Genomic DNA, 13,622 nt, shown 5'->3' with positions numbered 1-13,622 from the left:
TTTTTGTCCTATGCAATGTTTTCTTATTTTTATTGATTCTTGTTCATCCATCAGTATAAAACTTAGCTTCTGTTTCTTCAGCTCATATGTAGTAATGACTCTAGTCCATTATCTTTAGTAAAATGCCTCACAAACACATCAGGATCAAGCTTCTGTAATAACTTCACTCTCTGTGCTATTGTGAATGAGAGGTGCTTCTTTTCTTCTTTTTGTCTTCTCACTATTACCAGAAAGGTGTCTTTGACTCTGATGTTTCATGGTTACCAAAGAACAACAACAAAAAAAAGGCAACAGAATATCAGCACTCAGCAGATATTTTGAGAGGGATGTTGTGACAGCTGAGTCTTTGGTCAGTTCAAGCCTGTTTTGCTGCAAAATAAGTTTTGGTGCCAAACTTATGGGATAACTTTTGGTTTTAAGAGCTTTTCAGATCATAATTTCAGATAAGGAATTGGGGGCCTAATTTTTTTGCAGAGAATTTTTTATGCAGTGGAAGAAATACAGTTTCCTGATATATGAAGAAATGCTTCCTGAGCACTGAGGACAGGGACTCCTAATTTTTTTAACCAGAGACCCCTTTAGTCTTGGAACAATGTATACATAATGGTCAAAGGTTCTGATTGCTGTGGATAACCAGCCTAATCACACTGAAAGGTGTGGAAGAAACATTTTGACTGGCATACCAACTCAGGTTATACAGAAAATATATTGGCTTTATATCGTAGTTTAAATTTTTTTAATGTTTATTTATTTTTGACAGACAGAGTGTGAGTGGGGGAGGGATAGAGACAGAGGGAGACACAGAATCCGAAGCAGCTCCAGGCTCTGAGCTGTCAGCACAGAGCCCGACGCAGGGCTTGCACTCATGAACCGTGAGATCATGACCTGAGCCAAAGTCGGATGCTTAACCGACTGAGCCACCCAGGTGCCCCTGTATTATAGTTTAAATATATATTGAACATAACACACATTCCTTTTTACTAATCTTGCCAGAAGTCCGAGGGTGTTAGGCTGCAAACTTCCACATATGTGTCAGGCTCTGCACTCAGAAATAAACATATGGCCCTTACTGGTGCCTGGGTGGCTCAGTCAGTTAAGCGTCTGACTCTTGATTTCAGCTCAGGTCATGATCTTATGGTTCATGGGATCGAGCCCCCCATCGAGCTCTGTGCTGGTGGCATGGAGCATGCTTGGGATTCCTTCTCGCCGTCTCTCTCTGCCCCTCCCCTACTCTCTCTTTCTAGATAGATAGATAGATAGATAGATCTCTCTCTGAAAATAAATAAACATTAAAAAAAAAAAAGGAAAGAAATGTATGGCCCTTAAAAGTACAAAAGTGAGTAACATGAGAACTCACACATACAAAGGTGAGTCATTAGGTGTCCATGGTTCAGGACTTACAATTTAGAATGAGACCTGAATAGAACCCAGGTCATGTCATCATAGGGCAAAACGCAAGTAGAGATAAAAGGGGGACTTGAGAGCAGTGAGTGATGAAGAGTTTGCCCAGAAGAAGCAGGGAAGACCTGTCGGAAGTGACGCCAGTACTAGACCTTGTAGGATAAGGGGGATGTGGGGGATCCCCCTCCCCTGACACCTGTCAGTAATACATCTAATTCAGCTGCAATAAAGACAGTTTCCCATTCTGCCTTGCAGCGAGGGGAGGCCACTGACTGAATTTGAGTTAGTGCAATGTAAGCAGAAATGGGGTATATAACTTAGGCAGTGAGGCATGAAAGTGTGGCTGGTCTGAAGGTCACAAAATAGCAGAGGGAAGTAGCAAGATCGGTATAAAAAGAAGAAATAAAGCCTTGTGCAATTACTTAGAGCCTGATGCAATGCTTTTCTCTCTGTGATTTCTCAATAGCAATTCAACACTGAATCTGAGGTGGTCCTAACACAACAAACAACACAGAGGCAAGCCAGACCCTTGTCCCGTGAGATCAGTACCACTCAACAACTAGAAACTTCCTTAATAGAACCATTGTCCACTAGTCCACCCGCCCAAGGGGAGGGCCAGTGCCCTGCCTCATAAATGGCCCAGTCCCTTTTCTATCCCACTGTCATCCTGTCGGCCACTTAGGTTTTACTTAGTATTTACATGTAAAAGAATTACTACAGAATAGGCCCAATTTCAGCTTACTCTACCTATTAAACAAGAACAGCCACAAAGAATGGACGCAGGAGACAGATCACTGGACAGTGTAGTATCAGCTTATAAATTCCTGTGGTAAAACTTAACCCCACTACAATAATCTAAGGATTGCAATCCTCTGGTGTCTACCTTTTCCAGAGTATCCCGTATGAGAGCGGCAGAGGCATTTACTAACATCTTTGCCTTAGCCGCACATCCTCTGGTACTTTAACACCCTTCCTGGAACACCCTTCCTGGAACTTCAGCTACAGCAGAGGCGTTGCTATGGTATACAACAGGAACCCACATCTCCCAGTTTCCAGATTAGTGTATTTTCCTCCAATATAACAACTGAGAGAAGTAAAAGTAAGCTCTGTCAAAATTTGACAATGAAATGTATAACGCTTTTGGTCTGAAATGGATTATTTTTGTGTAATGACAAGATGGTTGAATTATAAGTATATTGACAATGGCACCCGCCCCCAAACTGGCTCTAAAATAGAAAATGCAAAAGGGTTGTCTGGGTAGCTCAGTTGGCTGAGTGTCTGATTCTTGATTTCAGCTCTGGTCATGATCCCAGGGTCATGGGATCAAGCCCTGCATCAGGCTCCACACTGGGTGTGGGGCCTGCTTGGGATTCTCTCTCTGCCCCTCTCCCTGCTCATGCGCTCTCTCTCTCTCTCTCTCTCTGAAAAATAATAACAAATAAGAAAAAAGAAACTGCAAGGATAAAAAGGAAAAGAAAATGCAAAAAAAAAAAGTAAATAAATAAGTAAAGGAAAAGAAAATGCAACCACTAAGAATCTCTAAGAAAAAATTTAATGTATCAACACTATAGAGATTTTAGAAAACATCAATAAGTGTAAAAATTCTACTTAAAAAGTAGGGCAAAAATTCAGTTGCAACATAAAAGGAGGTCATCCACTTTTTGTCAAATCTTCCCCTAAATTTTATAACCTGTGTTAATGGTTTACCAATCCAATTTTATAGCAAGGGTATACGAAATAATTCTTAAGTTTATTCACTTTTCTTTAAGAATATACATCAATTTTGGGGTGCCTGGGTGGCTCAGTCGGTTAGGCGTCCGATTTTGGCTCGGGTCATGATGTCTCAGTTCCTTGAGTTCGAGCCCTGTGTCAGGCTCTGTGCTGAAAGCTCAGAGCCTGGAGCCTGCTTTGCATTCGGTGTCTCCCTCTCTGTTCCTCCCCCGCATGCACTCTGTTTCTCTCTCTCTCTCTCTCTCAAACATAAATAAATATTAAAAAAAAAAAAAAGAATATACATCAATCTTGTTCTCATGTTTGCTACTTAAGTACAAGGTATCAATACCAGCCTCTCTGTGCTAATAGCAATCCCGTTACCCCCCCCCCCCCCCCCCCCGGGAATTTCTGCAGCACTCTGGGGCTGCAAATGGACATTCTCTAGCACATGTTGCCAAACGCTTTCTTTGTCAAATGTTTTAGGATCAGCAAAGCTGTCTCTTTGTTTCTTTTCAGTTGTTTTTTAGTTGCAAGGCTTTCTAACTTGCTCTGGATTACTGGATAAATATCTGTAATCTTTCTTTCCCCCCCCCCCCCCCCAGAAAAAATATTGCCTGACCTGTAAAACTCAAGAACTTCTAAGCATGTTGGACTCCCCTCCTGATCACTGCCATCAACACGATCCAGGCTCATCTGGGAGAAGCCACTCTTCTTCGTGTTCCCTGGAGCCCAGGCTTGGTTTGAAGCAGGTAACCCTGGCCTGGGCCTCCCAGGATTTCCGAGGCAGTGGTGACAGGGTAGGTCCTGGGAGGCTGGCTGAGAAAGAAGTTGTCCGGGGAAGCCACCACAACAGACTCTATTAGTGTTATTTTAGAGGCTTGGTTTATCACAGATAAAGCCTGGTCAGCTCTTTAATTACCAATCCATTTTTCACCTTTGTAAACTTCTCTAGAGGCTATTTTTAGCCTATGAGATAGCTGTATAAAATATCACTTCATTGATTTCTGTATGATGATTTACTCTTGAATATAGTTTTCGAATGTTTCTTTGACACGAATAAATTTATTCCTGTAATTCATTGTTCAGAGCACCCCACATGGAGGTTGGTAGAGTGTATCCTTTTTCTGTCCCCAGGTCTGCCCGAACTAAAAAGCCTCCTTTTCCTATCCTCTTCACCCCCACCTCTATTACACACAGTTCTGTCCTCACAGGACCCCCAACACCCTCCTCTCCAACGCATACTCCACATTTTGCCCCAGGGGGGTGTTCAGTAAATGCCGATCAACTGATAACATCCATCTCCCTTTTCATTCCTTATATTTGGATAGGAGATTAATTTTAATTTAGTTAAACATTAAATTTTATGCAAAACCACCAGGCCAGGGTGTATTGAAGCAACTTTAGGACATATTCTCTTCAGGTAAATCATTCAACATCAAAAAAAAAAAAAAAAAAACAAGAAAAAAAAGTTCAAAGTTTTATTCCTCTTATAGGAAACAAACCCCTCACTTCTTGTAGGAATCCCTTTGGTTCCTATCCCTTTGAATATGTAGTTTTTAGCTTATAGAACTTGAAAATAAAATATCACCCCACTAGATGCACCAGCATAATCATTTGAATAAAAGCATTTAAAATACCCATCACTTTCCTCCTTATCAAATGTACCCCATAATTACTGATTGTTGCTTATTCTCAAGTAAGAAATCGAGTACTTGGGAATGTCATTTGTTTGGTGTAGTCGCCATGATTTGCTCTATCATTTTCAGAGAGACCAGGCATTCATATCTTTGAGTCCACCCACTGCTTTTGTCTATACTTAGTCCATCCCAGCAGCAGAGAGGATCCTGTAAGACCTTTCAAGAGTGATGTCCCCTCTTCCCAATCCACCAGGCCCCCCGACCGGTGCGGAACAGTACTCGGTCTCCCACAGGCCAATGTTCTGCTTCTGCAGACATCCTGAGTTCCAGGTGGTTTGTATTATCTGAGTTCATTATCCACAATCAACACTATAAACCAGTCAAGTTAGCAACAAAGTCTAAAATACAGCAGTGAATTTAAAAATAAAATATAGTAGAGAAACATTCAGAAATCTATACTTGGAGCAATATATTAGGACCAAAATTTCTAAATAAAATGGAGCTGATCCATCCATGGAGATGACAGATATGTAGATAGATATTTTTTTAATATACAATTTCTTATAGCCTTACTCACTTTGGCAGGTCACACTCCAAGCTTAGAGGAGGTAGCCAAGCAAGAAGGATGAATCTTAATAGTCCCAGTTTCAAATGAAAACGTGAGTTAAGGTCTTGTTGAGGATCTGCTAAGTGCAAGACACTGGCGATGCTCCAGTGAGTGACCACCACCTGTGGCTAAGCTCCAAGAACCCCTAAGTGAAGCAGGATTACATGTGTTCGGAGAGATCAGCGTGCTGCCCAGAGAAGGGCCTCATTGCATCGGGTCTCATTGCATCTAAGATACCATGAATTGTAAGAAAGCCCGTTTTATGTGTCACTAAGAAAGAACAAACAGTCACTTATGCTATGGCATGCCACTGACTGTGGGACACATGTGGATTATCACAGGTGTTAAAGTGAGAATCAATGTGCATCTAAAAAGTGGTGGAACACGGAAGTTTCCACAACAAGGGGAATGGAAGGAAAGAAATGTAGACAATTCAGAGGGAATACAATATACCTAGCAGGAAAAACAGGTTTTTAAAAAACTCTTTTTTTAAAAAAATGTTTATTTTGAGAATGAGAGAGAGAGGGAGAGAGAGACTCCTAAGCAGGCTCCCTGTTAGGGCAGAGCCTGACACGGGGCTCAAAGTCATGAACCATGAAATCAGGACCTGAGACGGAATCAAGAGTCGGACGCTTAGCCAACCGAGCCCCGCAGGCACCCAAGGAGAAGCAGATTTAAACAAGAGCAGCAGATAAAAATTTTGGAGCACATAACACCAGATGTTAGGACATTGCAAGTCAAATTTAATGAGCTCCAAGCACCCCTTCTACTGGCTTGTGAGAGAGCCCCTTGTGTCCCTCTCCCCGGATCAGGCAAGAATGCCAGAAGATGGTACAATAAAAGGGGGGGGGGGCAGCTGGAGCTGGATTCCACTGTGGCTGCCGTCACTGCCAGGCAGCCCCGCGTTGCAGGATCTCCAGTGCCCTTCCAGCTCTCAGAGAGCTGTTGCCTCAAGGGCTGGGTTTTACACTGAACAGCCTCTGCCAGCAACCCACAGCAACCCCCCATTTGGGGTACCACACTCAGCGGGGGCTGAACCTCCATAAACAGAGGTCTTTCACTCCTGTCCCTGCTCATGGTCTCAGCCACGCTCCTGGGCTCCCAGCACTCACCTCTACCCATTCTCTAGGGCATACCCAGCTTAATCCTGGTCAGTGAGGCTGAACTAAAAGCTCTTTGATTGCTCTACTAGGAGCCAAGAGGGCATAAAGAGAACCCAACCCAAATCAGTTTAAGCAAAAAGAGAAATCTTACTCACCTATACAATAGTCCAAAGGTAGAGCTTGATCAAGGCAGTAGGGTATATCACCAAGCAGGGACGTCTCTCCTTCCCTTCTTCACTTCCTCCACACGGGCTCTGCCCCCAAGAGCCTTCCCGTTTCTGGGCTGAGAGCATGGTTGTAGTTCTAGGTTCAGGTGTTCCTTGACTGAAGTCAGGTGGAAATGGGCCTCAGACTCTCTCTCTCTGCAGGCTCAAAAAGAATCTCAAATGCATCTCATTAGCTTTGGGTAGCTCACAATCCTATCCATGGGCTCACCGCTGTGGCCAAGGGGAGTGCATTTCTGCCAGGGCAGGCCTCATTCATACGCTTACTCCCAGATCTGGGAACGTTCAGGCCATCTGTAACTAATGTGGATCATGGCAGGAAGAATAGAGGATCCCTAGATGAAAATAGGGATGCTACCATCAGAAGGAAAATGGTTGGGAATTTCCACAAAACAACCCATCTCTGCTTCACTCGATGTTTTCCCTACTAGACGTATTCTTCCTCTTGATAACATCCTCCAGTGGTGTGATGATGGCTGCAGTAAGGGAAGGGTGCCACAGGAGCCCACGCAGGCTTCTCCCTTGCCTTTGTCAGAGAGAAGACACAATCATCTGCTGAGAGATCAGGACAGCTTTGGGTTTGAGTGGTCTCTCAAAGTGTGTTCCCTGGACCCACAGCAGCAGCCACACCTAGGAACTTGCTAGAAATACACATACTGGGGCCCCAACCCAGAATTACTGATTACACACTTTGGAGGTGGGACCCCGTGATCTGTGTTTGAACAAGCCCTCTAGGTCATCTTTTTTTCCCTCCAAGTTTTTATTTAAGTTCCAGTTAACATACAGTGTAGTATTAGTTTCAGGTGTAGATTTTTTTTTAATTTTTTAAAATTTTTTATTTTTTTTAATGTTTTATTTTTATTTTTGAGACAGGGAGAGACAGAGCATGAACAGGGGAGGGTCAGAGAGAGGGAGACACAGAATCCGAAACAAGCTCCAGGCTCTGAGCTGTCAGCACAGAGCCTGACACGGGGCTCGAACTCACGGACCGCGAGATCATGACCTGAGCCGAAGTCGGCCGCTTAACCGACTGAGCCACCCATGCGCCCCTGTAGAATTTTTTAAAATAATTTTTTAAGTTTATTTATTTAATCTCTACACTCAACATCGGGCTCGCACTCACGACGCATGCTCTTCCGACTGAGCCAGCTAGGTGCCTGTCAGGTGTAGAATTTAGTGATTCACCCCTTATATATAACACCTGGTGCTCATCACAGCAAGCACACTCCTTAATCCCCACCCACCACTTATTTAGCTCATCCCCTGCCCCTACCTCCCCTCGGGTAACCATCACTTTGTTTTGTATAGTTAAGTCTTTTTCGGTTTTCCACTCTTTACCCCCACCATGTTCGTTTCTTTTGTTTCTTAAATTTCACACGTGAGTGAAATCATATGGTATTTGTCTTTCTCTTGACTGACTTATTTTGCCTATCATTAGACTCTCTAGCTCCACCACATTGTTGCAAATGGCAAGATTTCATTCCTTTTTATGGCTGAGTACTATTCCATTGTATATATATACCACGTCTTCTTTATCCATTCATCAGTCCATGGACACTGGGGCTGTTTCCATAATTTGGCTATTGTAGATAATGCTACTATAAACACAGGGGTGCATGTATCCCTTCAAATTCGTATTTTTGTATCCTTTGGGTAAATACCTAGTAGTGCAATTGCTGGATCATAGGGTAGTTCTATTTTTAATATTTTTTTAATGTTTATTTATTTTTGAAACAGAGAGAGACAGAGCATGAATGGGGGAGGGGCAGAGAGAGAGGGAGACACAGAATCCGAAGCAGGCTCCAGGCTCCAAGCTGTCAGCACAGAGCCCGACTCGGGGCTCGAACTCACAGACCGTGAGATCATGACCTGAGCCGAAGTTGGACGCTCAACCGACTGAACCACCCAGGTGCCCCTATTTTTAGTTTTTTGAGGAACTTTTATACTGTTTTCCAGAGTGCCTGAAGAGCCCTTCTGTAATTCTGATGCTCACTCAAATTTCAGAACTGTTTGGTTAGAGCTTTGCTACTCAAAATGTGGCCCATGAACTCACAGCATGGACATCACTTGGGATCTTATTAGAAATGCAGCATCTCTGGGTGCTTGGGTGGCTCAGTCGGTTAGGTGTCTGACTTTGGCTGTGGTCAAGATCTCATTGTTCATGAGTTCCAGCCCCACGTCTGATTCTGTGCTGACAGCTCAGAGCTTGAAGCCTGCTTCTGATTCTGTGTGTGTCTCTCTCTGGCTCTCTCTCATTCAGGCTTTGTCTCTCTCTCAAAAATAAATAAGCATTAAAAAAAAAAAAAAAAAAAAAAAGAAATGCAACATCTCTGGCCCCACCCTAGACCTACTGGATCTGAATCTGCATCCTTACTAAGATTGCCCAGATGGTTCGTTTGCACATTAAAGTTTGATAGCATTGGACTTGGGGGCTCGAAGAGAGTAGAGAAAGGGAAGTGCATAGAGTTGATCAGAGGCATGCAGAATGGCCAAAGAATGGCACTGGAGCTTGTATACCCTAAGCATCTCATGGTCCTGCTCCCCACAATTGTGTGATTTTGTACAGTAGCTCTTGAGCAGCTCGATCATAGGAACAAAGTCCTAGACTGAGGTTGACATGAAGTCATGTCATGAAGTCATGACATGAAGTCATGTTAGAAAGATAAGAGATTCAGTTGAGCATGTAGTTGTGGGAATGGCCAAATGGTGCAGAAAGAGGTGTAGACTGAATGGGGGGATGGTGGCCACAGAAAAAGTGGGTGGGAGCCTGAATATTTCTAGTAACTTGAAGCAAGTAAAGTGGGAGAAACAGCTACATGGAGGAGTAGTGGTACTGGGTTGACTGAGGAAGGATCTGCCCCCATGGTCTCTGGGTCACTGGCAGTTGGCTTTCTTTGTGGCGGTAGAATTCATAGCAGCTGTCTCTTTCAAAACCAGCAGCAAACTGCTTCAAGTCCATGACCCCTAGAGTCTCTTTCAAAGAATTTGCCTGATTGGTCAGTCCCATCGATGAGAATCTCTTTTTTGATCTTGAAGTCCACTGATTAAGGCTGTGATTACATCTGCAAAATCCCTACCTTTGCCATAGAATGTAACCTAATCTAGGAGCAACATCCCCTTTGTCATATTCTACTGGTGGGAAGCAACAGGTTCAGCCCTCACTGAAAGGGAAGGGATTGGTTGTAGAAGCTGTAACTTACACAGGTCGTCTTAGGTGGGTGTCCACCACAGACTGTGAGAAACCCGGCTCTCATTTTCTATCATACATTCACTGTTCAGTCCTGGTATACACATAAAATAATGACATAATTGCTATGTCTCACTGCTATGTCTGTGAGAAATAGATCTACTAATTAGAGCAGGGTATTTGTGCAGTTTTGTCCCAGCTTTACATACCTGGTCAAAATACTGACTTCCTGTTGCTTAGTTCTCCCCCGCCCCTTTCCTTTCAGTGTGGTTATGTACTCATTTCTAATAGGTTCAATTGCCCTTGCTTCACTTTTGGGGTTCTTCCTCTCCTCCAAACACCCTGGTTGATTTTCATTTTTTATTGGGAGGTATTGGAAGCATTTCTATGGGTTTTTTTTTTTTTTTATAGCATTTCTATGGTTCTAAAAGCTGAAGTTGTACAAACGGGGATGCTCAGAGAAATGAGGCACTCCCTCATCCTCAGTGATCCACCTCCTCCCTTGTGTCCAACTCTTTTTTACCCATCCTCTGTAGGTGACCAGTCTCTTTAGCTTCTGGCTTATTCTTCCAATATTCCGCACAAATAGATATGTGTGTGTTTTCTTACATTCTTTCTTACATGAAGGGTAACTTACTATACTCTTTTGCACTTTGCTTTTTTTTTTTTCATTTAAAAGTCTCAGAAATCAATCCAAATCAGTTCGTAGAGGTTATCCTCATTTTTTTTTTGGATTGATATGCATAGACCTCCATTGTGTGGATGTGTCATAATTTTTCCTTCTATTTTTAGCACTTAATATTTATTTTATTTATTTATTTATCTATGTACAAGTTAGTTAATATACAGTGTAGTCTTGACTTCAGGAGAACCCAGTGATTCATCTCTTACATATGATACCCAGTGCTCATCCTGAAAAGTGCACTCCTTAATGCCCATCATTCATTTAACCCATCCCTCCACACATCTCCTCTCCACCAACCCCTCAGTCTGTTCCCTGTATTTAAGAGTCTCTTATGGTTTGGCCCGTCTCTGTTTTTGTCTTATTTTTCCATTCCTTCCCCTATATTTATCTATTGAGTTTCTCAAATTCCACATACAAGTGGAATCATAGGATAACTGTCTTTCTCTGACTTATTTTGCTTAGCTAATACCCAATTCCATCCACGTGTTGCAAATGGCAAGATTTCATTCTTTTTCATTGCCAGGTAGTATTCCATTGCATATATGTGTCACATCTTTTTAATCCATTCATCAGTTGATGGACATTTGGGCTCTTTCCATAATTTGGCTATTGTTGATAGTGCTGCTATAAACATTGAGGTACATGTGCCCCTTTGAATCAGCATTTTTGTATCCTCTGGATAAATTCCTCCTAGCGCAATTGCTGAGTCATAGGGTAGTTCTATTTTTAATTTTTTGAGGAACCTCCATACTGTTTTCCAGAGTGGCTGCACCAGTTTGCATTCCCACCAATAGTGCAAAAGGGTTCCCCTTTCTCCACATCCTCTCCAACATCTGTTGTTTCCTGAGTTACTTTTAGCCATTCTGACTGTTGTAAGGTGGTAGCTCATTGTCATTTTGATTTGTATTTCCCTGATGAGTGATGTTGAGCATCTTTTTATGTGTCTGTTTGCCATCTGGATGTCTTCTTGGGAAAAGTGTCTATTCATGTCTTTTGCCCATTTCTCCACTAGATTATTTGTTTTGGAGTGTTGAGCTTGGTAAGTTCTTTATACATTTTGGATACTAACTCTTTATCTGATAGGTCATTTATGAATATCTTCTCCCATTCTGTCGGTTGCCTTTTAGTTTTGTTGTTTCCTTTTCTGCTCTTTTTGTCTTGATGAGGTCCCAATAGCTCATTTTTGCTTTCATTTCCTTTGCCTCTGGAGACATGTCAGGTAAGAGGTTGCTGCCTGTTTTCTCCTCTAGGATTTTGATGGTTTCCTGCCTCACATTTAGGTCTTTTCATCCATTTTGAATTTATTTTTGTGTATGATGTAAGAAAGCGGTCCAGTTTCATTCTTCTGCACGCTGCTGTCCAGTTCTCTCAGAACCATTTGCTAAAGAGACCTTTTTCCATTGGATATTCTTTCTTGCTTTGTTGAAGATAGTTGGCCATATATTTGTGGGTCCATTTCTGGGTTCTCTATTCTATTCCATTGATCTTTGTGTCTATTTTGGTGCCAGTATCACAATGTTCTGATTACAGCTTTATAATACAGATTAAAGTTCAGGATTGTGATGCTTCCAGCTTTGGTTTTCTTTTTCAGCATTACTTTGGCTATTTGGGGTCCTTTGTGTTTCCATACAATTTTTAGGATTGTTTGTTCTAGCTCCGTGAAGAATGCTAGTGGCTTTTTTTGATAGGGATCGCATTGAATGTGTAGATTGGTTTGGATAGTATTGACATTGTAACAATATTTTTTTCTTCCAATCCATGAACATGGAATATTTTTCCATTTCTTTGTGTCTTCTTCAATTTCTTTCATAAGATTTCTATAGTTTTCAGTGTACAGACCTTTTACCTCTTTGGTTAGGTTTATTCCTAGGTGTTGATGATTTTTGGTGTGCCATAATATTTTCAATCATTCTCCCCTGTATAAGGATTTAGGTGGTTTTCAAGATGCTGCATTCACAGACAATGCTGAAATGAATAACCTTCTGGTAAGTACAAAGGAACTAGATAATCTTTTTTATTTTTTAATGTTTATTTTGAGAGAGAGAGAGAGAGAGAAAGGGAGGGGGAGAGGCAGAGAAGGAGAGAGAAAATCCCAAGCAGGCTCTGCGCTGTCAGCATAGAGCCCGACTTGGGGCTCCATCTCATGATCATGACCTGAGCCAAAATCAAGAGTCAGATGCTTAAACGACTGAACCACCCAGGCACCCCAGGAGCTAGATAATCTTAAGCCACATGTCAAACTGAAACTTTGACATGCCCATCCCCACAAAACACCTTCACTTCTAACTTACCTTACAGACTCCATGTAGTCACTGCCTTTGAGATGTGATGGAGCTGCTAGATACCTCAGTCACTCCTTTACCTTGTTAAGTAGGCCTGGCAAACACTTCTCAGCAATGACTACTCACCTGCTGTTCCAGGGCTGGGTCTTTCATTTCAAGATGCTCTTTCCACCTTTGGGGTGACCCCTTTTCATTCCCAGTCGCAATCTTTACCTCTCAGCTCAGAGTCTCAGAAATGATAAAGATCTGTCTTGAAATAGGCTAGTTCTAGAATGAAGAGCTTCCTCAAGGATTCATTAACATGGGAGATATTCTTTGGGTTGTCTGAATGTTTACTGGCCTCATTAAACTAGAGCTCCACAATAAGGGTATTAATGGACACCAGGAACGTTCATATTGCCCTAAAATGTTTGCATAAGCTTGTGTCTGTATTTAACTGGGAAAGAGCCATTGAGAATTCGCCAACCTAGCTTTACAAAGGCTAAGAACTAGTGTATTAAATTCTGTATTAAATTCTCTATTTGGGGACACCTGGGTGGCTCAGTCAGTTGAGCATCTGACTTCAGCTCAGGTCATGATCTCACGGTTTGTGGGTTCGAGCCCCGTGTGGGGCTCTATGCTGACAGTTTGGAGCCTGGAGCCTGCTTTGGATTCTGTGTCTCCCTCTCTCTCTGCCCCTCCCCTGCTCACGCTCTGTCTCTCTCTCTCAAAATAAATCAACATTAAAAAATTTTTTTTTAATCTGTATTTTTTTTTTTTTTTTTTTAGACACAGATTGGTCGG

Source organism: Puma concolor, chromosome F2 (assembly GCF_028749965.1).
Source record: "Puma concolor isolate L17-30 chromosome F2, mPumCon1.1.hap2, whole genome shotgun sequence".
Lineage (NCBI taxonomy): Eukaryota > Metazoa > Chordata > Mammalia > Carnivora > Felidae > Puma > Puma concolor.
The sequence above is the reverse complement of the archived record's forward strand: the minus strand, read 5'-3'. Positions refer to the sequence as shown.